Source organism: Taudactylus pleione, unplaced genomic scaffold (genome assembly GCF_031769625.1).
Source record: "Taudactylus pleione unplaced genomic scaffold, aTauple2 ptg000064l, whole genome shotgun sequence".
NCBI lineage: Eukaryota > Metazoa > Chordata > Amphibia > Anura > Myobatrachidae > Taudactylus > Taudactylus pleione.
In genome coordinates, this window is record NW_028284466.1 from 7482631 (window position 1) to 7508851 (window position 26221).

General features: G+C 42.3%; 2 pseudogenes; both read right to left on the bottom strand.

The window, feature by feature from the left end:
• Positions 1-2646: 2646 nt before the first annotated feature.
• LOC148534775 (5S ribosomal RNA) lies at positions 2647-2765 on the bottom strand (annotated as a pseudogene).
• Positions 2766-8111: 5346 nt separating this feature from the next.
• Positions 8112-8230, bottom strand: LOC148534776 (5S ribosomal RNA; annotated as a pseudogene).
• Between the last annotated feature and the right edge of the window lie 17991 nt (positions 8231-26221).

Consider the following 26221-nt stretch of genomic DNA (forward strand, 5'->3'; position numbering starts at 1 on the left):
CCAAACCAAAGAGATCAGTGTAGCGTGTGCAGGTTATGCAGACTGCAGGAGTTCGTTTTGATGATTTTGGCGACTCACTGTGTAGCTTGAGTGTAGTCCATCAGTGTTAGTGTTGGCTTGCAGTGTGTTTTTCATTTGTTTTCCTTCGGTTTAACCCTGGTCTAATGCTAATATTGATTTTAAATGCTCAAAACACTTTAGAACTGAACACTTCAGAAACTGGATGCCCGAACAGCCTAAACTGAACAAGTACTAATATATATATATATATATATATATATATATAAATATATATATATATATATATATATATATGTATCTCAATCAGTTTGGTACCCCCCTTTCAAAATCCTGCATTTGCCACTGGCCAGTGCTACATTAGCCGCATCTATCACGCCATTGCTACATTAGTCGCATCTATCACGCCATAGCTACATTAGTCGCATCTATCCCACCAGTGCTACATTAGCCGCATCTATCCCACCAGTGCTACATTAGCCGCATCTATACCACCAGTGCTACATTAGCCGCATCTATCCCACCAGTGCTACATTAGCCACATCTATACCACCAGTGCTACATTAGCCGCATCTATACCACCAGTGCTACATTAGCCGCATCTATCCCACCAGTGCTACATTAGCCGCATTTATACCTCCAGTGCTGCTCTAACTGCATCTCTCTCTTTGGTGTCCTATTTATTCTGGTACTCCTAGGAGAACCATGTAATCCCCTACTACTCTGCGTTTAAGTCCAGGTGGCCGCCTAAGTACCTGTGAACATTTCTAGTTCTAAGGGAACAACGGGTGGCTGTTAGTGGCAGAAGATCTCATCTATTGAGTTCTGGGGGTTTATACGCGATATCCTAGGGCAACTATAACACTCCAAAGGACAGAAAAAAAATTATTGAACAAGGGCTGGGGCAAACGCAGGATTTTCTTAGGGGGGGGTTCTAGTATGTGTGTATATATATATATATATATGTATCAATATGACAATATAGCTGACCACAAGCACCTCCTAGTGCATATACAGTGAACCAATTAAACCTGTGCAAATCTCGCAACCTGTGCAAAAACAATTTTTTGTGTTTATATCCTTGTCCTTATCCAGGACCGTGACATACAAGTGACTTTGTGCAATAAATACAACCGTGTAATATATATGAATAAATATATTTAAAACTGCATAAATAATGTGCATACATTTTTTTTAATTAAATAAAACAATTCATAGACAACACACAATGACATAAATACACAGAAATAATGGATAAAAAGCTAGTACTAAAAGATAATAAATAGCAATTTTTAGTGAAAAATAAATATATATTTTCTAAAATAAATCGGATTTATAGCTTATCTTTTCCAGCAGTATTTTGGGAAGAGTTCATAAAGTGCAAGGTCAGGGTCCCAACGCGTTTCGTCCTCTGGACTTCATCAAGGGGAAGTGTATGCATAGAGACAGAGCAGGGTTTATATACCTTAAGTACAGGAAGCACATGTCCTCATTTCGTGACATCATTTCCTGTTACCTATTTCAGGTCAAAAAGCCATATAATGTCCAGATTTTAACAATAAAATTTGTATTATGGCACTCATTATAAACAATATAAAACATAGAAAGCAAATAAATTATGTGAGTCAATGTTTTTCTGCTTCATGATTATAGTTCTGTCCAAGTGGAACACATGTGAGGCGCACCCCGTCATTTCCGGTCATGTGGTCTGCGGGCTGGTATTGGTTTAACATAATGCCAGTCTAGGTGGAACGCAGGGAGAACACAGGATGAGCACACCGCGTCACTTCCTGTTCCATGTAGTATTGGTTAAGTGACTACCAGTCCCCATATTACATCACCACTAAATAGCTATTAAGATGTTATTTTTCCATCTCCAGATCCCCACCGGAGGATGTGTCGCTCGCTTATAATTGTATTAGTAGACCATGAGGTCGTTTTAGATGAAGGCGGCAGCCATTTTTGTAGTTGTTTTACATTAAAGCGGCGGCCATTTTTGTAGTTCTTTTACATGAAGCCGGCGGCCATTTTTGTAGTTCTTTTACCACTTGTAGCAGTCGTCTTTATGGTTTTGAGTGCTATGTCAAACACTAATCGGGGTCAATCGGAAAACAGAGGTTTGCCATTCTTAACATAAGATGTTCAATGTTTTTCCTTGACTGTTTGTATTCCATCACTGTTCTTCCAATATTTATGGATCGTTATAATACTTCGGATAGGGACGGTGGCCATCTTGGTAGTTCTTTCATAACCTGTGGCAGCCATCTTTGTAGTTCCTAGATGCTATGACCAGTGCCATTCAATAAAGAACTGGGAGGAATTAGCATTCTTATTCTGGGATGCTAAACGTCTTTATTGACCATTAACACGTATCCTGAAAAAGAGGAGAAAATTAAGGCAGACACAAATATGATGAGCTATTTAATCAGAGACTCCATTCCCTGATTGTCAATGCAGAAAGTGAACTATGCAAAAAGACAATAGTCTATGGATACCAACTAAATAATAGGTTTATATTCATAAAAATTACATGTTAGATGGAAAGGTGACTGATGCAGGTGCAAAATTGTAAAACAAGACTCGGAGCCATATCATATTCTATATGCCATTTTATTCCCATTCACAATTTTACTACAACACCTGGTCTTCCTAGGAGGTCCCCCATCCAAGTACTGACCAGGCCCAATCATGCTTCGCTTCCAAGATCAGACGAGATTGGGCATTGACATGTTGGTATGGTTGTAGGTATGTGTTCACTTATGCATAGATTTATGGACTTTGCTCCACGAGGACCTGTAATCAATCGCATTTCAGCTTCATCACCCTCCATATCATAAATAAGAACATGTTTTAATAATAATACTGTAATCCAAACTTTTGCTTCCTTTTTTTTTTTTTTTTTATCTATAAAGTTGTCTTTAATCGCCTTGGTACATGAGAACGTATATTATACTGCTATCATTGTGTCTTAAGTCATATAAAAGGAGCTATTTCATAGTTGTCGTTAAACCCCATGGGAAATAAAGTGTTTAATTCGAAGATCCAGAACATTTCACGTTGAGCAAGTTTCTTGCCCAGATCTCCCCCTCTCTCTCCCATGGTTACATGTTCTATTGCTTTAAAGGACAATTCTTCTGGGTTGGATCCATGGTGTGTATTAAAATGTCTTGAGACCATGTGATTTTCTACTTTATTCTTGATATTCCTCACATGTTCCTGCATCCTTAACTTGAGGGGCCTCTTTGTTTTTCCCACATATTTAGTACCACATGAACACTCTAACAGGTAGATCACTGATGTAGAATTACAGTTCATGAATTCCTTTATTTTATATTCCTTTGAATTATCATGATTCTTAAAGATCTTCCTTTGTGGATTCAAATATTTACAGATATTACATCGACCACATTTGTAACATCCAACACATTTTGGTAATGTTCTAATGGGTTCTGTTGTGTCACTTCTCAGGAGACTTGGTGCTAACGAGACTTTAAGGCTTTTGGCTTTCCTGAACACAGTTGGTGGCTTTGGTGGAATCACATCCTTTAAAATAGGGTCCAACAGCAAGATGTTCCAATGTTTTGAAAGTGTCGCCCTTATCTTTTTTTCCTGTCCACTATAGGTGGTGATGAAGGGGATTATTTTATTTTCTTCTTTCACCTTCTGTTTATATATTAGTAATTCGGACCTCACCAGATTTGTAGTTTTTTGAATTGCTCTCCCAATTATTTCTTCCGGGTATTCTTTATTTTGAAATCTTTCTTGGTAGATTTGGATCTGTTGATCACACATAGTTGGATTACTACAATTACGTTTGATCCTGTGGAATTGTGAATACGGAATATTGTCCTTCCAACTCTTCAGATGATTACTTTTATAATGTAAGTAACTGTTTGTATCAACTTTTTTAATGTAGTTACTTGTGCAGATCATCTCATTATCCCCTGTCAATACCAAGTCCAGAAATTCTATGGAAGTTCTATTAAAACTGGAAGTAAATTTCAAATTCATATTGTTGTCGGATATATGTGATAAAAACGATTTAAAATTCTCTTCTGAACCTTCCCAAATCATTAAAATATCATCAATATATCTCTTATAAAAAATGATATTATTTTTAAAAGGATTGTTATTATATACATACTCCTCTTCCCAACATCCCATGAATAAATTCGCAAAGTTGGGTGCAAACGTCGTCCCCATTGCTGTTCCACATATTTGTCTGTAAAATTGGTCCAAAAATCTAAAATAATTATGTTCCAAGATAAAAGCCATTAAATCACATAAAAATTCTCTATGTGTTGGGTTCATTGAAGGGTCTTGATTAAGAAAGTATCTACAAGCGTTAATTCCTTTGTGGTGTTCAATACAAGTGTACAATGATTGAACATCTATGGTAACCCAGGAGTAGCTTTCTTTCCATGCTAGGTTTTCCACTGCTTGTAAAACATGTGTCGTGTCTTTTAAGTACGACTCTAAGTTTTGTACATACTTCTTTAGGAAGATATCAACATACTCAGAAATGTGTGAAGTGAGTGATTCAATTCCAGCAATTATTGGTCTTCCTGGAGGCTCTACCATTGATTTATGTACTTTAGGTAGGAAATAAAAAGTGGGGGTTATGGGACTAGTATTCATAAGGTATTGGAATTCGTTTTTATCTAAAATCTCATTGTGTAATCCAAATACCAATAGTGTTCTTAGTTCATCAATATATTCATTAAGGGGATCTTGTTCAAGTAAGATATATGAGTCCTTGTCCCCCAAAAGTCGGTTTGCTTCTTTCAAATAATAAGATCGATCCATAAGTACTAGTCCCCCCCCCTTGTCAGCTGGTTTCAAAACAATATTTGTGTTCTTTTTCAGATTTCTTAGTGCCTCTTTTTCACTGTTCTTAAGATTCTGCTTCTTTGTTGGCACAAATTCTTCATCGCAAAGTTCCTTTTTCACCATTTCATAAAATATGTTGATGTGACTTCCTTTGGACTCAATCGGATACTATTTTGACTTCCCATTCAGGCCAGATTTAGATTTTTGCATCTCAAAGTTATTTACAATTGCATTTTCCTTCTTTAAGTAATGTCTTTTTAGTGTGAGGTTCCTAATAAATTTATTTAAATCAATAAAGGTTTCGAATTTATTCATATTGCTTGTTGGAGCAAAGTTAAGTCCTTTGCTGAGCAGAGAAATTTCAGGTGGTGTAAGCTGATGTTGGGATAAGTTGAAAATTTCCATGTGCTGTTGGATCTAATGGTGTAGGTTTCTTCTTTTGTATGTTCTTCCGTTTGCCCCCTCGTGTTCCTCTTCTTCTCCGATTCTTCTTTTCATTGGTGATGCCAATTTGGTTGTTTCTCTGAAAAAGGGCCTTCTTGTGTGTTGCGGAGTGGGATGAGTTCCTGGGGATAAAAAATCAGTGTCGCTAATGGAATCCAGCCTTTGTAATGTGTTGAATCTGTTGTTTGTCTGTATTCCTCTGTTGTATGGTGATTCATCCTCATCTTTATGTGCCGATGGTTTCTTTTTCTGATATGTACTACGTAGCCATCTATTCTCCTCCTTATTGTATGTTTTTGGTTTCGGTCTTTGTTTAGGAAATCTACTCCAGTGTTTGATATTGTTCAATTCGTAGTCCTGTTTGTCTCGGATAAATTTCCTTTCCTTGCCTTTTATTACTTCTTCTTCCACTCTTTCAAGCTTCCGATTTAATACTGTGTTGTTAATTTTGAAATCTTCTTTATCCTTTAAATCTTCCATTTGGGATTCCTTGCTTTTAATATCCCTTTCTATTGTAAAAAGATTTGATTTTTTCTCCTTAATAATTAATGTCATTAATTCCATGGAGCATGTGTGTAGAATCCTGTCCCAATCTTTCATGAACTCAGAATTATCAAGTCCAAAGGTGGGATTCTTTAATAGTCTGAGACCTCTGGGTACTCTGTTTACTGAGATATAGTGTTCCAGTCCCTTGATATTCCACCAAGTCTTGATTTCTTTAGTAAATAGCTTTTCTAATTCCCAGAACATTAAATCTATGTTCTCAGTGGGCACATTTTCATATTGCAAGTTATTTTCATTAAAGATTTTTTGGCAAAGGTCACCCCTTTAATTAACCCTATCATTTCTCATAGACATTCTTGTGTATACAGGTGGCAGTTTATAAGGCAGCTTAATTCAAGAAAAGCCAATTTTTAACATAAATCAATAGAAGAAAACAGCGCCAAATTTGTCCACTCTGTTTAACGTGAAATACCTTTCACAAGTGTGTGTTTTTTGTTTTTTTATTGGTAAATCTAATAGAAATATAATAGATATATTATACATATATATATATATACATATACTATTTGTATATGTAGCACTCCCTTGATAAGTATAAGGTGTCTGCTTGGTCAACAAAAAATGGTGGCCATGGCTAGGCCACCTTGGTACAGGAAACAATATGACAATATAGCTGACCACAAGCGCCTCCTAGTGCATATACAGTGAACCAATTAAACCTGTGCAAATCTCGCAACCTGTGCAAAAACAATTTTTTGTGTTTATATCCTTGTCCTTATCCAGGACCGTGACATACAAGTGACTTTGTGCAATAAATACAACCGTGTAATATATATGAATAAATATATTTAAAACTGCATAAATAATGTGCATAAATTTTTTTTAATTAAATAAAACAATTCATAGACAACACACAATGACATAAATACACAGAAATAATGGATAAAAAGCTAGTACTAAAAGATAATAAATAGCAATTTTTAGTGAAAAATAAATATATATTTTCTAAAATAAATCGGATTTATAGCTTATCTTTTCCAGCAGTATTTTGGGAAGAGTTCATAAAGTGCAAGGTCAGGGTCCCAATGCGTTTCGTCCTCTGGACTTCATCAAGGGGAAGTGTATGCATAGAGACAGAGCAGGGTTTATATACCTTAAGTACAGGAAGCACATGTCCTCATTTCGTGACATCATTTCCTGTTACCTATTTCAGGTCAAAAAGCCATATAATGTCCAGATTTTAACAATAAAATTTGTATTATGGCACTCATTATAAACAATATAAAACATAGAAAGCAAATAAATTATGTGAGTCAATGTTTTTCTGCTTCATGATTATAGTTCTGTCCAAGTGGAACACATGTGAGGCGCACCCCGTCATTTCCGGTCATGTGGTCCGCGGGCTGGTATTGGTTTAACATAATGCCAGTCTAGGTGGAATGCAGGGAGAACACAGGATGAGCACACCGCGTCACTTCCTGTTCCATGTAGTATTGGTTAAGTGACTACCAGTCCCCATATTACATCACCACTAAATAGCTATTAAGATGTTATTTTTCCATCTCCAGATCCCCACCGGAGGATGTGTCGCTCGCTTGTAATTGTATTAGTAGACCATGAGGTCGTTTTAGATGAAGGCGGCAGCCATTTTTGTAGTTTTTTTACATTAAAGCGGCGGCCATTTTGTAGTTCTTTTACATGAAGCCGGCGGCCATTTTTGTAGTTCTTTTACCACTTGTAGCAGTCGTCTTTATGGTTTTGAGTGCTATGTCAAACACTAATCGGGGTCAATCGGAAAACAGAGGTTTGCCATTCTTAACATAAGATGTTCAATGTTTTTCCTTGACTGTTTGTATTCCATCACTGTTCTTCCAATATTTATGGATCGTTATAATACTTCGGATAGGGATGGCGACCATCTTGGTAGTTCTTTCATAACCTGTGGCAGCCATCTTTGTAGTTCCTAGATGCTATGACCAGTGCCATTCAATAAAGAACTGGGAGGAATTAGCATTCTTATTCTGGGATGCTAAACGTCTTTATTGACCATTAACACGTATCCTGAAAAAGAGGAGAAAATTAAGGCAGACACAAATATGATGAGCTATTTAATCAGAGACTCCATTCCCTGATTGTCAATGCAGAAAGTGAACTATGCAAAAAGACAATAGTCTATGGATACCAACTAAATAATAGGTTTATATTCATAAAAATTACATGTTAGATGGAAAGGTGACTGATGCAGGTGCAAAATTGTAAAACAAGACTCGGAGCCAAATCATATTCTATATGCCATTTTATTCCCATTCACAATTTTACTACAACACCTGGTCTTCCTAGGAGGTCCCCCATCCAAGTACTGACCAGGCCCAATCATGCTTCGCTTCCAAGATCAGACGAGATTGGGCATTGACATGTTGGTATGGTTGTAGGTATGTGTTCACTTATGCATAGATTTATGGACTTTGCTCCACGAGGACCTGTAATCAATCGCATTTCAGCTTCATCACCCTCCATATCATAAATAAGAACATGTTTTAATAATAATACTGTAATCCAAACTTTTGCTTCCTTTTTTTTTTTTTTTTTTATCTATAAAGTTGTCTTTAATCGCCTTGGTACATGATAACGTATATTATACTGCTATCATTGTGTCTTAAGTCATATAAAAGGAGCTATTTCATAGTTGTCGTTAAACCCCATGGGAAATAAAGTGTTTAATTCGAAGATCCAGAACATTTCACGTTGAGCAAGTTTCTTGCCCAGATCTCCCCCTCTCTCTCCCATGGTTACATGTTCTATTGCTTTAAAGGACAATTCTTCTGGGTTGGATCCATGGTGTGTATTAAAATGTCTTGAGACCATGTGATTTTCTACTTTATTCTTGATATTCCTCACATGTTCCTGCATCCTTAACTTGAGGGGCCTCTTTGTTTTTCCCACATATTTAGTACCACATGAACACTCTAACAGGTAGATCACTGATGTAGAATTACAGTTCATGAATTCCTTTATTTTATATTCCTTCGAATTATCATGATTCTTAAAGATCTTCCTTTGTGGATTCAAATATTTACAGATATTACATCGACCACATTTGTAACATCCAACACATTTTGGTAATGTTCTAATGGGTTCTGTTGTGTCACTTCTCAGGAGACTTGGTGCTAACGAGTCTTTAAGGCTTTTGGCTTTCCTGAACACAGTGGGTGGCTTTGGTGGAATCACATCATTTAAAATAGGGTCCAACAGCAAGATGTTCCAATGTTTTGAAAGTGTCGCCCTTATCTTTTTTTCCTGTCCACTATAGGTGGTGATGAAGGGGATTATTTTATTTTCTTCTTTCACCCTCTGTTTACATATTAGTAATTTGGACCTCACCAGAGTTCTGGGGGTTTATACGCGATATCCTAGGGCAACTATAACACTCCAAAGGACAGAAAAAAAATTATTGAACAAGGGCTGGGGCAAACGCAGGATTTTCTGAGGGGGGGTTCTAGTATGTGTGTATATATATATATATATATGTATATTGGGGGTGAGAGGGTTCGGATTTCTGAAATCCGAACCCCCCCGATCCGAGGACGATCCGAGTCAGGCTCGACTTTTCCCGCCTGACTCGGATCTGAAATCGAGGCAAAACGTCATCATCCCGCCTTCCGGGTCTCGTGGGTTTTGGATCCTATATAAGGTACCCGCGTCTGCGCCATTTTCTCACTCAGCTGTGGACAGTGAAGAGGGAGGGTGGGAGTTAGGGCTGGCTGGGCTGTGTAGTGTAGTGTAGTGTAGTCCAGTGCAGTGTAGTGTTGTGCTGTGCTGCGCTGTGCTGCTGTTGTCCATAGGGGCTGTGTCCACTACTTCAAAGTCCATAGGGGCTGGCTGGACTGTGTTGTGCAGTCAGTTGTCCATAGGGGCTGTGTCCACTCCAAAGTCCTGTGCAGTGTCCCAGTCCTAAAGGGGTGCTGTAGTGTTGTCCAGAGGGTGCTCTATCCACCAGGGGTGCTCCCCCCAAGTGCAAAAAAACCCAAAACATTTTTCTGTGCTGGTGAATTGTGTGCACTGTGGCTGCACGTGCATCAACAAAGGAGCAGCGCCAAGCGTGCGCCTGTGTCCCATAAGTAAAGGGCCGGCTGGCTTGTCCGTTAAAGGGTGCTGTAACCCCCAAAGTACACTCCAAACAAAATAAAAAAATATTTTCTGTGTTTGTGAATTGTGTGTGCAGTAGCCGCACGTGCATCAACAAAGTAGTGCCAAGCATGCGCCTATGTCATAAGTAAAGGTCCGGCTGGCTTGACTGTTAAAGGGTGCTGTAACCCCCAAAGTACACTCCAAATAAAATAAAAAAATATTTTCTATGTTTGTGAATTGTGTGCGCAGCAGCCGCTTGTGCATCAACAAATTAGTGCGCCTTTGTCCCATAACTAAAGGGCCAGCTGGCTTGACCGTTAAAGGGTGCTGTAACCCCCAAAGGGCACTCCAAACAAAATAAAAAAATATTTTCAGTGTTTGTGAATTGTGTGCACTGTGGCTGCACGTGCATCAACAAAGGAGCAGTGCCAAGCGTGCGCCTGTGTCCCATAAGTAAAGGGCCAGCTGGCTTGACCGTTAAAGGGTGCTGTAACCACCAAAGTACATTCCAAACAAAATAAAAAAATATTTTCTGTGTTTGTGAATTGTGTGCACTGTGGCTGCACGTGCATCAACAAAGGAGCAGCGCCAAGCGTGTGCCTGTGTCCCATAACTAAAGGGCCAGCTGGTTTGTCCGTTAAAGGGTGCTGTAAACCCCAAAGTACACTCCAAACAAAATAAAAAAATATTTTCTGTGTTTGTGAATTGTGTGCACTGTGGCTGCACGTGCATCAACAAATTAGTGCGCCTTTGTCCCATAACTAAAGGGCCAGCTGGCTTGACCGTTAAAGGGTGCTGTAACCCCCAAAGGGCACTCCAAACAAAATAAAAAAATATTTTCAGTGTTTGTGAATTGTGTGCACTGTGGCTGCTCGTGCTTCAACAAAGGAGCAGTGCCAAGCGTGCGACTGTGTCCCATAAGTAAAGTGCCGGCTGGCTTGACCGTTAAAGGGTGCTGTAACCCCCAGAGTACACTCCAAACAAAATAAAAAAAAAATTTCTGTGTTTGTGAATTGTGTGCACTGTGTCCACTCCTTCAAAGTCCATAGGGGCTGGCTGGACTGTGTTGTGCAGTCAGTTGTCCATATGGGCTGTGTCCACTCCAAAGTCCTGTGCAGTGTCCCAGTCCGAAAGGGGTGCTGTAGTGTTGTCCAGGGGGTGCTCTGTCCATCAGGGGTGCTCACCCCAAGTGCAAAAAAACATTTTTTTTCTGTGTTTGTGAATTGCGTGCACTGTGGCTGCACGTGCATCAACAAAGGAGCAGCGCCAAGCGTGCGTCTGTGTCCCATTAGTAAAGGGCCGGCTGGCTTGACCGTTAAAGGGTGCTGTAACCCCCAAAGTACACTCCAAACAATAAAAAAATATATTTTCTGTGTTTGTGAATTGTGTGCGCAGTAGCCGCACGTGCATCAACAAAGTAGTGCCAAGCATGCGCCTGTGTCATAAGTAAAGGGCCGGCTGGCTTGACCGTTAAAGGGTGCTGTAACCCCCAAAGGGCACTCCAAACAAAATAAAAAAATATTTTCAGTGTTTGTGATTTGTGTGCACTGTGGCTGCATGTGCATCAACAAAGGAGCAGCGCCAAGCGTGCGCCTGTGTCCCATAAGTGAAGGGCCGGCTGGCTTGACCGTTAAAGGGTGCTGTAACCCCCAAAGGGCACTCCAAACAAAATAAAAAAATATTTTCTGTGTTTGTGAATTGTGTGCACTGTGGCTGCACGTGTATCAACAAAGGAGCAGTGCCAAGCGTGTGTCTGTGTCCCATAAGTAAAGGGCCAGCTGGCTCATTTCTTAAAGCGTGGTGTAACCCACAAAGTGCACTAGTCTCCAACCAAAATACAAAAACATTTTCTGTGTTTGTGTGCGCATTAGCCACACGAATATATCAAATCAATATAACATAAATGGAGGACCAAACTTTCTCCAATAAAAGTAAAATAGGGAAAGATCAAGAACCACTTCCTCCTAGTGCTGAAGCTGCTGCCACTAGTCATGACATAGACGATAACATGCCATCAATGTCGTCTACCAAGGCTGATGCCCAATGTCATAGTAGAGGGCACATACAATCCCAAATGACAAAGTTCAGGAAAATGACCTTAAAAAAAACATTTAAATCATCTGAAGAGAAACGTAAACTTGCCAATATGCCATTTATGACACGGAGTGGCAAGGAACAGCTAAGGTCTTTCCCTATGTTCATGACTAGTAGTTCAGCTTCACATGATGATGGAAGCCCTCCTCCCACTAAAAATCAAATGAGTTAAGCTGACAAAAGCACAGCGAAGAACTGTGCATTCTAAGAAGATATCACAAATCCCCATGGAGAGTCCAAGTGTGGTGGCGGTTGCGATGCCTGACCTTCCCAGCACTGGACGGGAAGAGGTGGCTCTTTCCACCATTTGCACGCCCCCTGCAAGTGCTGAAAGGAGCACCCACAGTCCACTTGCTGATATGCAAATTGAAGATGTCACTGTTGAAGTACAACAGGATGAGGATACTGGTGTAGCTGGCGCTGAGGAGGAAGTTGGCGAGGAGGATTCTGATGGTGATGTGGTTTGTTTAAATCAGTCTCCAGGGGAGACAGTTGTTGTCCGTGGGATGAAAAAGCCCATCACGGTCATGCCTGGGCAGAAGACCAAACATTCCACCTCTTTGGTCTGGCAATATTTCTATCCAAATCCGGACAACAATTGTCTTGCCATATGTACCATATGTAAAGGTGAAATAAGTAGGGGTAGGGACGTTAACCACCTAGGAACATCCTCCCTTATATGGCACCTGCAGCGTGTTCATAAGAAGTTACTGTCAAGTTCAGAAACTTTGGCTAAGATCGCAAGCAGTCCAGGGACACCTAAATCCCGTTGTCCTGTTGTATCCAAGCGCTTGCAAACCACACCGTCAACTCCCTCCATGTCAATTTCCTCCTTAGTCAGGATCGGAAGTAGTCCTGCAGGCCATGTCTCTGGCATGACTGACTCTCCTATCCGGATTCCTCCGAGGGTCCTGCATTGCTACGCCTACTGCAGCCACTGCTGCTGGGAGTCGTTCATCATCCCAGAGAGGAAGTAGGAACACCACTACTTTTACTAAACAATTGACCCTCCAACAGTCCTTAGCGAGGAGGATGAAGTACGGCAGCAGTCATCCTGAAGCAAAACGTATAACTGAGGCCTTGACTGCTATGTTGGTGTTAGACGTGCATCCGGTATCCGCCATTAGTGCAGTGGGATTTAGACAATTGATGGAGGCAGTGTGTCCCCGGTTCCAAATCCCATCTAGATTCCACTTCACTAGGCAGGCGATACCCAGACTGTACAGAAACGTCAGAAAAAGTGTCCTCAGTGTCCTGAAAAATGCGGTTGTACCCAATGTCCACTTAACCACGGACATGTGGACAAGTGGAACAGGGCAGACTAAGGATTATATGACTGTGACAGCCCACTGGGTAGATGTATCACCTTAAGCAGCAACAACAGCAGCGTCACCAGTAGCAGCTTCTCAGAAACGCCAGCTCATTCCAAGGCAGGCTACGCTGTGTATCACCGGTTTCAGTAAGAGGCACACCGCCGACAACCTCTTAGAGAAACTGAGGGAAATCATCGCCCAGTGGCTTACCCCACTTAGACTCTCCTGGGGATTTGTGATATCTGACAATGCCACCAATATTGTGCGGGCATTACATCTGGGCAAACTCCAGCACGTCCCATGTTTTGCTCACACAATAAACTTGGTGGTGCAGAATTTTCTGAAAAGCGACAGGGGCATGCAGGAGATGCTTTGGGTGGCTCTAAAAATTTCTGGCCACTTTCGCCATTCAGCGACTGCGTGCTGAAGACTGGAGTGCCAGCAAACACTCTTGAACCTGCCCCGCCATAATCTGAAGCAAGAGGTTGTGATGCGGTTGAACTGAACCCTCTATATGCTTCAGAGGATGGAGGAGCAGCAAAAGGCCATTCAAGCCTATACATCCACCTATTACATAGGCAAAGGAGGGGGCATTCACCTGACTCAAGCGCAGTGGAGAATGATTTCCGTGTTGTGCAAGGTTCTCCAACACTTCGAACTTGCGACACGTGAAGTCAGTTCAGACACTGCCAGCTTGAGTCAGGTCATTCCCCTCATCAGGCTTTTGCAGAAGCAGCTGGAGAAAGTGAAGGAGGAGCTAAGACGGAGTGATTCCACTCGGCATGTGGAACTTGTGGATGAAGCCCTTCATTCGCTTTGCCAGGATTCCAGGGTGGTCAATCTGTTGAAATCAGACCACTACATTTTGGCCACCATGCTCGATCCTAGGTTTAAAGCCTATGTGGTGTCTCTCTTTCCGGCCGACACAAGTCTGCAGAGGTGCAAAGACCTGCTGGTGAAAACACTGTCAGCTGAAGCGGAACGTGACACGTCAACAGCTCCTTCTTCATTTTCTCCCGCAACTGGGGCTGCCAGGAAAAAACTTAGGTATCCTAAGCAACCCGCTGGCGGTGATGCAGGGCAGGCAGGAACAAGTTTGGACATCTGGTCTGGACTGAAGGACCTGGCAACAATTTCTGACATGTCTACTGTCACTGCATATGATACTGTCACCATTGACAGAATGGTGGAGAATTTCATCAGTGACAGCATCCAAGTACGCATGTCAGACAGTCCGTACCTGTACTGGCAGGAAAAAGAGGCAATTTGGAGGCCCCTGTACAAACTGGCTCTATTTTACCTGAGTTGCCCCCCCTCCAGTGTGTACTCCGAAAGAGTGTTTAGTGCAGCCGGGAACCTTGTCAGCGAAAGGAGAAGGAGGCTGCTTCCACAAAATGTGGAGAAGATGATGTTCATAAAAATGAATTACCAACTCTTTCAGGGAGACCAGCCTCCAGAACGTACAGAGGGACCTGTGGTGGTGGATTCCAGCGGGGACGAGTTAATAGTCTGTGAGGATGAGGATGTACACAACACTGAAGAGGGTGAGGAATCGGTGGATGAGGAGGACGAGGATGACATCTTGCCTCCGTAGAGCCAGTTTGTGCAGGGACAGATTAATTGCCAGCTTGTTTTGTGAGGGCCCAAACGAACCAATCATTTCAGCCACAGTCGTGTGGCAGACCCTGGCGCTGAAATGTGTGGTTTGTTAAAGTGTGCATGTCCTGTTTATACAACATAAGGGTGGGTGGGAAGGCCCAAGGACAATTCCATCTTGCACCTCTTTTTTTTCTTAGCATTATGTACTGTTTGGGGCCTAGTTTTTCAAACTGCCATCCTGTCTGCCACTGCAGTGCCACTCCTAGATGGACCACGTGTTTGTGCCGCCCACTCGTGTCGCTTAGCATAGCCTTTTGGACATAAAAACACTATTGTGAGGTGTGAAGTGTTCAGAATAGACTGGAAATGAGTGGAAATTAAGGTTATTGAGGTTAATAATGGCATAGGAGCAGAAGAGCCAACACATTCTGTGATTTTAGCTCTTTTTATTCTTTTTTTTTTTTAAAATACAGATCCAAAACACAAAACCCAGAACCTAAAACACGGAAGGGTGGTTTTGACAAAACCAATCCAGATCCAAAACACGAAGAAAGATCCAGATCCAAAACCAAAACGCAAAACACGAAAAGTGACCGGTACACACCCCTAATATATATATATATATATATATATATACATATACATATACATACACTACCGTTCAAAAGTTTTTGGTCACCCAGACAATTTTGTGTTTTACATGAAAACTGACTTTTGAGGTGCAAACTGAATAGCACATACAGTATAGTCAAGACATTGGCAAGGTTTGAAATAAAGATTTTTACGATTTTTATTTGAAATAATAATTTTGTCTTTCAAACTTTGCTTTCATCAAAGAATGCTCCTTTTCCAGCAATTACAGCATTGCAGACCTCTGGCATTCTAGATGAAAATTTGTTGAGGTAATCTGAAGAAATTTCACCCCACACTTCCTGAAGCACCTCCCATAAGTTGGATTGGCTTGATGGGCACTTCTTACGGTACGGTCAAGCTACTCCCACAACAGCTCAAAGGGGTTGAGATCTGGTGAATGCGCTGACCACTCCATTACAGACAGAATACCAGCTGCCTGCTTCTTCCCTAAATAGTTCTTGCATAATTTGGAGGTTTGCTTTGGGTAATTGTCGTTTTGGAGGAGGAAATTGGCTCCAATCAAGCGCTGTCCACAGGGTATGGCATGACGTTGCAAAATGGAGTAATAGCCTTCCTTATTCAAAATCCCTTTTACCTTGTACAAATCTCCCACTTTACCAGCACCAAAGCAGCCCCAGACCATCACATTACCTCCACCATGCTTGACAGATGGCGTCAGGCACTCTTCCAGCATCTTTTCACTTGTTCTGCATCTCACAAATGATCTTCTGTGTGATCCAAACACCTCTAACTTCGATTTGTCTGTCCATAACACTTTTTTCCAATCTTCCTCTGTCCAATGTCTGTGTTCTTTTGCCAATATTAATCTTTTCCTTTTATTTCCCAGTCTCAGATATGGCTTTTTCTTTGCCAAGCTGCTAGAAGGCCAGCGTCCCGGACTCGCCTCTTCACTGTAGACATTGACACTGGCGTTTTGCGGGTGCCATTTAATGAAGCTGCCAGTTGAGGACTTGTGAGGTGTCTACTTCTCAAACTAGAGACTCTAATGTACTTGTTTTCTTGCACAGTTGTGCACCGGGTCCTCCCACTTCTCTTTCTACTCTGGTTAGAGCCTGTTTGTGCTGTTCTCTGAAGGGAGTAGTACACACCGTTGTAGGAAATGTTAAGTTTCTTGGCAATTTCTCACATGGAATAGCCTTCATTTCTAAGAACAAGAATTGACTGTCAAGTTTCACATTAAAGTTCTCTTTGTCTGGCCATTTGGAGAGTATAATCGAACCCACAAATGTTATGCTCCAGATGCAATTCCTCACATCGGGAATAGGACCATGTGTGGGAGAGAGGTGCATGTCTTGGGGAGAGTGGAGGTGTAATGTTTGAAGATACTTTCTCACAAAGCAAAAGATTTATATTGGTGAAATTTTGTTAATGGCTTTGTATGTCAGTAGGGGAATTTTATATTTGATTCATTAAAATATAGGCAATCAATGTAGGCATTGACAGAGTGGTGCAGCAATACAATGTTGTGAGGAAAATGAACCTAGTTGTTGCATTCATAATACATTGAAGGTTGAAAGTATGTTTAGTGGAAGATCGGTAAGGGAATTGTAATAGTCAATGCAGGAGATAAAGTGTGCACTTATTAAAGTTTTGCAGTATCTTCAGTGAGATACAGTATGTGACTATCCTGGACATGTTTCTTAGATATGTATAATAGAATTTGGCTATTGATAGGATGAGGGGAACAAAGACAGTTGACAGTAAACTGATGGGTAGGGTTTATTTTTGTGTTGTCCTCAGGTAGGCATCTTGTGTTAACTGGCTTGAAGATTATTAGCTCAAACGAGTACTAAAAAGTAGGGGTGAGCGGGTTCGGATTTCTGAAATCCGAACCCCCCCGACCACCCCCGATCCGAGGCAGATCCGAGTCAGGCTCGACTTTGCCCGCCTGACTCGGATCTGAAATCGAGGCAAAACGTCATCATCCCGCCTTCCGAGTCTCGCGGGTTTTGGATCCTATATAAGGTACCTGCGTCAGCGCCATTTTCTCACTCGGCTGTGGACAGTGAAGAGGGAGGGTGGGAGTTAGGGCTGGCTGGGCTGTGTAGCGTAGTGTAGTGTAGAGCAGAGTAGTGTTGTGCTGTGCTGCGCTGTGCTGCTGTTGTCCACTACTTCAAAGTCCATAGGGGCTGGCTGTGTTGTGCTGTGCTGCTGTTGTTAATAGGGGCTGTGTCCACTACTTCAAAGTCCATAGGGGCTGGCTGGACTGTGTTGTGCAGTCAGTTGTCCATAGGGGCTGTGTCCACTCCAAAGTCCTGTGCAGTGTCCCAGTCCTAAAGGGGTGCAGTAGTGTTGTCCAGGGGGTGCTCTGTCCATCAGGGGTGCTCCCCCCAAGTGCTAAAATAATAATATTTTTTGTGAGTTTGTGAATTGTGTGCGCAGCAGCCGCACGTGCATCAACAAAGTAGTACCAAGCGTGCGCCTGTGTCATAAGTAAAGATCCGGCTGGCTTGACCGTTAAAGGGTGCTGTAACCCCCCAAAGGACACTCCAGTCCAAACCAAAAAAAATAATATTTTCTGTGTTTGTGAATTGTGTGCGCAGTAGCCGCACGTGCATCAACAAAGTAGTGCCAAGCGTGCTCCTGTGTCATAAGTAAAGGGCCGGCTGGCTTGACTGTTAAAGGGTGCTGTAACCCCCAAAGTACACTCCAGTCAAACCAAAAAAAAAAATATGTTCTGTGTTTGTGAATTGTGTGCGCAGTAGCCGCACGTGCATCAACAAAGTATTGCCAAGCGTGCGCCTGTGTCATAAGTAAAGGGCCGGCTGGCTTGACCATTAAAGGGTGCTGTAACCCCCAAAGTACACTCCAGTCCAAACCAAAAAAAAATTATTTTCTGTGTTTGTGAATTGTGTGCGCAGTAGCCGCACGTGCATCAACAAAGTAGTGCCAAGCATGCGCCTGTGTCATAAGTAAAGGGCCGGCTGGCTTGACCGTTAAAGGGTGCTGTAACCCCCAAAGTACACTCCAAACCAAAAAAAAAGTATTTTCTGTGTTTGTGAATTGTGTGCGCAATAGCCGCACGTGCATCAACAAAGTAGTACCAAGCGTGCGCCTGTGTCATAAGTAAAGGGCCGGCTGGCTTGACCGTTAAAGGGTGCTGTAACCCCCAAAGTACACTCCAGTCCAAACCAAAAAAAAAATTATTTTCTGTGTTTGTGAATTGTGTGCGAAGTAGCCGCACATGCATCAACAAAGTAGTGCCAAGCGTGCGCCTGTGTCATAAGTAAAGGGCTGGCTGGCTTGACCGTTAAAGGGTGCTGTAACCCCCAAAGTACACTCCAGTCCAAACCAAAAAAAAATTTATTTTCTGTGTTTGTGAATTGTGTGCACTGTGGCTGCACGTGCATCAACAAAGGAGCAGCGCCAAGCGTGCGCCTGTGTCCCATAAGTAAAGAGCCGGCTGGCTCATTTCTTAAAGGGTGGTGTAACCCACAAAGTGCACTACTCTCCAGCAAAAATAAAAAAATATTTTCTGTGTTTGTGTGCGCTTTAGCCGCACGTATATATCAATATAACATAAATGGAGGACCAAACTTTCTCCGATAAAAATAAAATAGGGAAAGATCAAGAACCACTTCCTCCTAGTGCTGTTGCTGCTGCTGGGAGTTGTTCATCATCCCAGAGAGGAAGTAGGAACATCACTACTTTTACTAAACAATTGACCCTCCAACAGTCCCTAGCGATGAGGATGAAGTACGACAGCAGTCATCCTGAAGCAAAACGTATAACTGAGGCCTTGACTGCTATGTTGGTGTTAGACGTGCTTCCGGTATCCGCCATTAGTGCAGTGGGATTTAGACAATTGATGGAGGTAGTGTGTCCCCGGTTCCAAATCCCGTCTAGATTCCACCTGCATCCTCAAAGCAGCAGCGACAAGCGTGCGTCTGTCTGTTAAAGGGTGGTGACACCCTCAAAGTGTGCTACACAAACAATAAAAATATAGTTCTTTTTTTTTCTGTCTTTGTGAAATGTGTGGGCTGTAGCCGCACCTGCATCCTTAAAGTAGCAGCGACAAGCGCGCGTCTGTCTATTAAAGGGTGGTGACACCCTCAAAGTGTGCTACACAAACAATAAAAATATTGTTCTTTTTTTTTCTGTCTTTGTGAATTGTGTGGGCTGTAGCCGCACTTGCATCCTCAAAGAAGTAGTGACAAGCGTGTGTCTGTCTGTTAAAGGGTGATGACACCCTCAAAGTGTGCTACACAAACAATAAAAATATTGTTCTTTTTTTTTCTGTCTTTGTGAAATGTGTGGGCTGTAGCCGCACCTGCATCCTTAAAGCAGCAGCGACAAGCATGCGTCTGTCTGTTAAAGGGTGGTGACACCCTCAAAGTGTGCTACACAAACAATAAAAATATATTTTTTTTTTTTTCTGTCTTTGTGAAATGTGTGGGCTGTAGCCGCACCTGCATCCTTAAAGCAGCAGTGACAAGTGTGCGTCTGTCTGTTAATGGGTGGTGACACCCTCAAAGTGTGCTACACAAACAATAAAAATATTGTTATTTTTTTTCTGTCTTCGTGAATTGTGTGGGCTGTAGCCGCACTTGCATCCTCAAAGCAGCAGCGACAAGCGTGCGTCTGTCTGTTAAACGGTGGTGACACCCTCAAAGTGTGCTACACAAACAATAAAAATATTGTTCTTTTTTTTTCTGTCTTTGTGAAAAGTGTAGGCTGTATCCGCACCTGCCTCCTTAAAGCAGCAGCGACAAGCGTGCGTCTATCTTTTAAAGGGTGGTGACACCCTCAATGTGTGCTACACAAACAATAAAAATATTGTTCTTTTTTTTCTGTCTTTGTGAATTGTGTGGACTGTAGCCGCACTTGCTTCCTCAAAGCAGCAGCGACAAGCGTGTGTCTGTCTGTTAAAGGGTGGTGACACCCTCAAAGTGTGCTACACAAACAATAAAAATATTGTTCTTTTTTTTTCTGTCTTTGTGAATTGTGTGGGCTGTTGCCGCACTTGCATCCTCAAAGCAGCAGCAACAAGCGTGCGTCTGTCTGTTAAAGGGTGGTGTAACTCTCAAAGTGCTCAAAAAAATAAAAAACGATTTTTTTAATGTGTTTGTGACTTGTGTGCGATGTAGCCGCACTTGCATCCTCAAAGCAGCAGTCACAAGCGTGCGTCTGTCTGTTAAAGGGTGGTGACACCCTCAAAGTGTGCTACACAAACAATAAAAATATATATATATTTTTTTCTGTCTTTGTGAAATGTGTGGGCTGTAGCCGCACCTGCATCCTTAAAGCAGCAGCGACAAGCGTGCGTCTGTCTGTTAAAGGGTGGTGACACCCTCAAAGTGTGCTACACAAACAATAAAAATATTGTTCTTTTTTTCTGTCTTTGTGAATTGTGTGGGCTGTAGCCGCACTTGCATCCTCAAAGCAGCAGCGACAAGCGTGCGTCTGTCTGTTAAAGGGTGGTGTAACTCTCAAAGTGCTCCAAAAAATAAAAAACTATTTTTTTAATGTGTCTGTGACTTGTGTGCGATGTAGCCGCACTTGCATCCTCAAAGCAGCAGCGACAAGCGTGCGTCTGTCTGTTAAAGGGTGGTGACACCCTCAAAGTGTGCTACACAAACAATAAAAATATTCTTCTTTGTTTTTCTGTCTTTGTGAATTGTGTGGGCTGTAGCTGCACTTGCATCCTCAAAGCAGCAGCGACAAGCGTGCATCTGTCTGTTAAAGGGTGGTGACACCCTCAAAGTGTGCTACACAAACAATAAAAATATTGTTCTTTTTTTTTCTGTCTTTGTGAATTGTGTGGGCTGCAGCCGCACTTGCATCCTCAAAGCAGCAGTGACAAGCGTGTGTCTGTCTGTTAAAGGGTGGTGACACCCTCAAAGTGTGCTACACAAACAATAAAAATATTGTTCTTTTTTTTTCTGTCTTTGTGAATTGTGTGGGCTGTAGCCGCACTTGCATCCTCAAAGCAGCAGCGACAAGCGTGCGTCTGTCTGTTAAAGGGTGGTGTAACTCTCAAAGTGCTCCAAAAAATAAAAAACTATTTTTTTTATGTGTTTGTGACTTGTGTGCGATGTAGCCGCACTTGCATCCTCAAAGCAGCAGCAACAAGTGTGCGTCTGTCTGTTAAAGGGTGGTGACACCCTCAAAGTGTGCTACACAAACAATAAAAATCTTCTTTTTTTTTCTGTCTTTGTGAATTGTGTGGGCTGTAGCTGCACTTGCATCCTCAAAGCAGCAGTGACAAGCGTGCGTCTGTCTGTTAAAGGGTGGTGACACCCTCAAAGTGTGCTACACAAACAATAAAAATATTCTTCTTCTTTTTTCTGTCTTTGTGAATTGTGTGGGCTGTAGCCGCACTTGCATCCTCAAAGCAGCAGCGACAAGCGTGCGTCTGTCTGTTAAAGGATTACATCGGTGACAGCATCCAAGTAGGCATGTCAGACAGTCCGTACCTGTACTGGCAGGAAAAAGAAGCAATTTGGAGGTCCCTGTACAAACTGGCTCTATTTTACCTGAGTTGCCCCCCCTCCAGTGTGTACTCCAAAAGAGTGTTTAGTGCAGCCGGGAACCTTGTCAGCGAAAGGCGTAGGAGGTTGCTTCCACAAAATGTGGAGAAGATGATGTTCATAAAATGAATTATCAACTCTTCCAGGGAGACCAGCCTCCAGAACGTACAGAGGGACCTGTGGTTGTGGATTCCAGCGGGGACGAATTAATACTCTGTGAGGATGAGGATGTACACAACACTGAAGAGGGTGAGGAATCGGTGGATGAGGAGGATGAGGACGACATCTTGCCTCCGTAGAGCCAGTTTGTGCAGGGACAGATTAATTGCCAGCTTGTTTTGTGGGGGCCCAAACGAACCAATCATTTCAGCCACAGTCGTGTGGCCGACCCTGGCGCTGAAATGTGTGGTTTGTTAAAGTGTGCATGTCCTGTTTATACAACATAAGGGTGAATGGGAGGGCCCAAGGACAATTCCATCTTTCACCTCTTTTTTTTCTTTGCATTATGTATAGTTTGGGGCCTAGTTTTTCAAACTGCCATCCTGTCTGCCACTGCAGTGCCACTCCTAGATGGACCACGTGTTTGTGCCGCCCACTCGTATCTCTTAGCATAGTCACCCAGCTACCTCGATGCAACCTTTTGGACATAAAAACACTATTGTGAGGTGTGAGGTGTTCAGAATAGACTGGAAATGAGTGGAAATTAAGGTTATTGAGGTTAATAATAGCATAGGAGCAGAAAAACCCACAAATTCTGTGATTTTAGCTGTTTTTATGCTTTTTTTCAAAAAAATACAGATCCAAAACACAAAACCCAGAACCCAAAACACGGAAGGGTGGTTTTGGCAAAACCAATCCAGATCCAAAACACGAATAAAGATCCAGATCCAAAACCAAAACACAAAACACGAAAAGTGGCCGGTGCACACCCCTAACAAAAAGCCAAGATGACATGGAAGAGAAACATACGGCAACACAGGCCAACAAAGACTGAGAGAGGGAGATCTAGAAAGGATAGACAGATTTCGCCATCATCCGCCTAGAGGTGATATTGAAATCCAAAGAAGCTTAATAGTTTTCCAAGAGAAGTGGTACAGATATAGAAACATATGCTGGGTACACGCTGAGACAACGGATCGGTCAGCAGACCAATCCGCCTTCAGAGTGGGCAATTGGTAAGTTACAGTATACACACTTACCAATTGGCTGCTCGATGAGTCTGGGCAGACATCACAACTGGGCGAGTACTTCAATTTGCCTGACCAGTTGTGATGTCAGTGTCAGCGGTCCCTGCAGCCAGTTTACGAGCGGTTGGCGAGTTGCCCACACACACACACACACATACAGCATCGGTTGTGCTGTAGAGTCGACCTGATATGTTTGTGAATTACATAGTCCAAAGACATATCAGGTGTACACAGCTGCCTCTCACCATATATTGATCATCGATCAGACAAACAATATATCAACAAATGTGTACCCAGCATTAGAGGGCCTGGCACTGGGTCTAGTCATTCTCCAAGTGATAAAGGAAGCGGAGAGGAGGTGGATCCAATGAAATGAACACTAAAGTAGCAGCTCAGTAAGAACAATAAGACCCATGATTAGGCAGAGGGGAACATGCATCAAGCTTTGGAGAGAGATAAAGTGGAAAAGTTGCCCAAACCAACCAATCAGCTTGTAACTGTCATTTATCTAGCACAGTACATAAAATGACAGTTAGTAGCTGGTTGGTTTCTTTGGGCAATTTCTCTTCTTTATCTCTCTGCAAAGCTTGATACATTTGCCCCAGTGTCATGAAGAGACATGAAAAGTGAGTAGTCAACAGTTTCAAATGCTACATAGAGGTCCACCAGAATTAGATGTGAGTAATAGCCTTCAGATGTCACAGTTATCAAGTCATTGAACACCTTAGTCAGTGCAGACTTGTTGAGTGCTAAGAATGAAAGCCAGAATCAGTTCCTGTCACTTTGCAGGCTGTGTTTGAACTAGACAGGAGCTGATTGGCTGGGACTTATCTTTCTCCATTTTTACCTATTACAATGGGTCCCGCAGGTTGCAGAACTTGCCAGACAGGGGTAGATTTGGCTCCAGCCTGAGGTATGCACTTCTGCTCAGATTGTGGAGATGGTAGTTATCAACCGGTGCACAAGGACCCTAGGTCCATGTATGCAGTGCTGGGTCATACATTCCGGTCCTCAGAATCTAGAGGAGTTAGTTATAGTGAGCGGTATGAGACTGCAGGAAATATGTCAAAAATTCCAGAAAAAAAAACAGGGAATGGGCCTCCCATTAGATTGACACCCACATGGCCTGTGACCCTGTTTACCCCCACTGTTCATGGAGACCCCAACGGAGACTCCTGGGTCATCTGCTATGAGTGCGGAGAGCCAGGTGACATAAGGTGGGACTGTCCAAAGAAAACAGAGCCTATGAAGTGTGGTATTGCCAGCATTGGTGCTCTCTATCCAGCTTTCTATACTATGGTACCCCTGGATTCCAGAACCCCATTACTGTGGGAGTTTTTTTTGCTGAATGGCTGAGAACTAACAGCCATTATAGATTCAGGGAATAAGCTAACCCTGATCTCTGAGGCTGTCCTACCCAGACCAGTAGAAAAAGTGCCTCAGTTGGATCTAAACAATATTGCAAAAAAACGGTATATTCTTGTGCGCTAATCAATGCTGCCTATACACACTGAAATGAGTTTCACCGATACTCATCAACATAAAACATATGCAATATAAATAGTATCAGATGTAATGGCGCTTTGAGATAATATTTGACAAGAAAATAATAATCCCCTAATTAGTAGGAACCTGATGATTCAGCAGAGATTCTCAAAACATATCAGAGAAGGAAACAAAAAATACATAGTAGTGTAACCCTGTTTCACACATGAAAAAACATCAGTGGTTTTATCCACATATCCGCTTTGTATAAAGTGAGGCTATTCATTGGGGATGCCCCCCACTCATTTGACTCACAACTAAAAAGCTTGTAAATAGGTATCTTAATGGGTATATTTCTCTTAATCAACCTCTTATTTGTTCGGGGTTACCCCCTAAATTTAACACTAACGAATTTCTTCTTGAATAATATGCGTGTCTCAGGCTCTTTGAAATACGATTTTCCACCACTTCGGATATGATTCTAGAATATTTATTTCATCCAACATCACAAAACGATTTTTTAAAAATGTATTGAAGATGAACAACTCCAAAACAAGGTTAAAAACAAAAAGGAACACTGTTGAAATAGGTACAATTATACTGGACTGTAAGCTGTCCCCACTAAAGAATTATCTGGGCCAAAATAACTGAATCAGCCTGGGAATATATGAGGGCTGCCCTGTGTTCCAAACCAGTTCTACAGGCACCGGATTTCCAAAAGCCCTTTGTCCTGCAAACCGACGCCTCCATGACAAGCTTAGGAGCTTTTTTATCACAATCCATTGCGGGCGAAGGAAAGTCGATCTTCTACTTAAGTAGAAAGCTTGTTTCCATGAGAAACAAAATACGCCATTGTAGAGTTAGAGTGTTCGGCGATAATGCGGTCAGTGGAAACCCTGAAATATTATCTTCTGGGAAGAGAGTTTGTCTTGGTCACGGATCACGCACCTCTGAGGTGGCTGCACTTCAACAAAGAAGTAAACCCTAGAGTGACTCGCTGGTTTTTGACCATTCAGCAATATACATTTGTTGTTCACCATTGGCCTGGAGCTCAACATAGAAGGCCTGGAGCTCAACATAGAAACACGGATGCTTTATCCCAGAAATTTGAGAAAGCTGAGTGGTGTCAGCTTTCACAAAAGAATATGTGCGCTTCCCCAAGCTTGGAAAAGCAAAAGTGGGGGAATGTGTGGTGAGAGAGGTTGTTTCTCACCTGATTTGCTCAAATTCCTGTGGGGTCAGCTCCCTGCAAGGGAGGCTAGAGTGAGGCCTGTGCATTCTGCAGTAGCAGTGGAGGTGTGGAACTCTGTGTTTTCTGGCTTGCACAAACCCAGCAGAGATCATCACTGGAGAACAGTAAGAGTTTTCAACTCTCATCCACCCGATGCTCTGGGCACTGACACCGGCTAGCGGTCAGTTTAGTAGGCCAAACTTTCCTTAGTGTCAGGGACTGATGAGATTGGTTGGGCTACAAGAGTATGGCAGATTGTGGCTG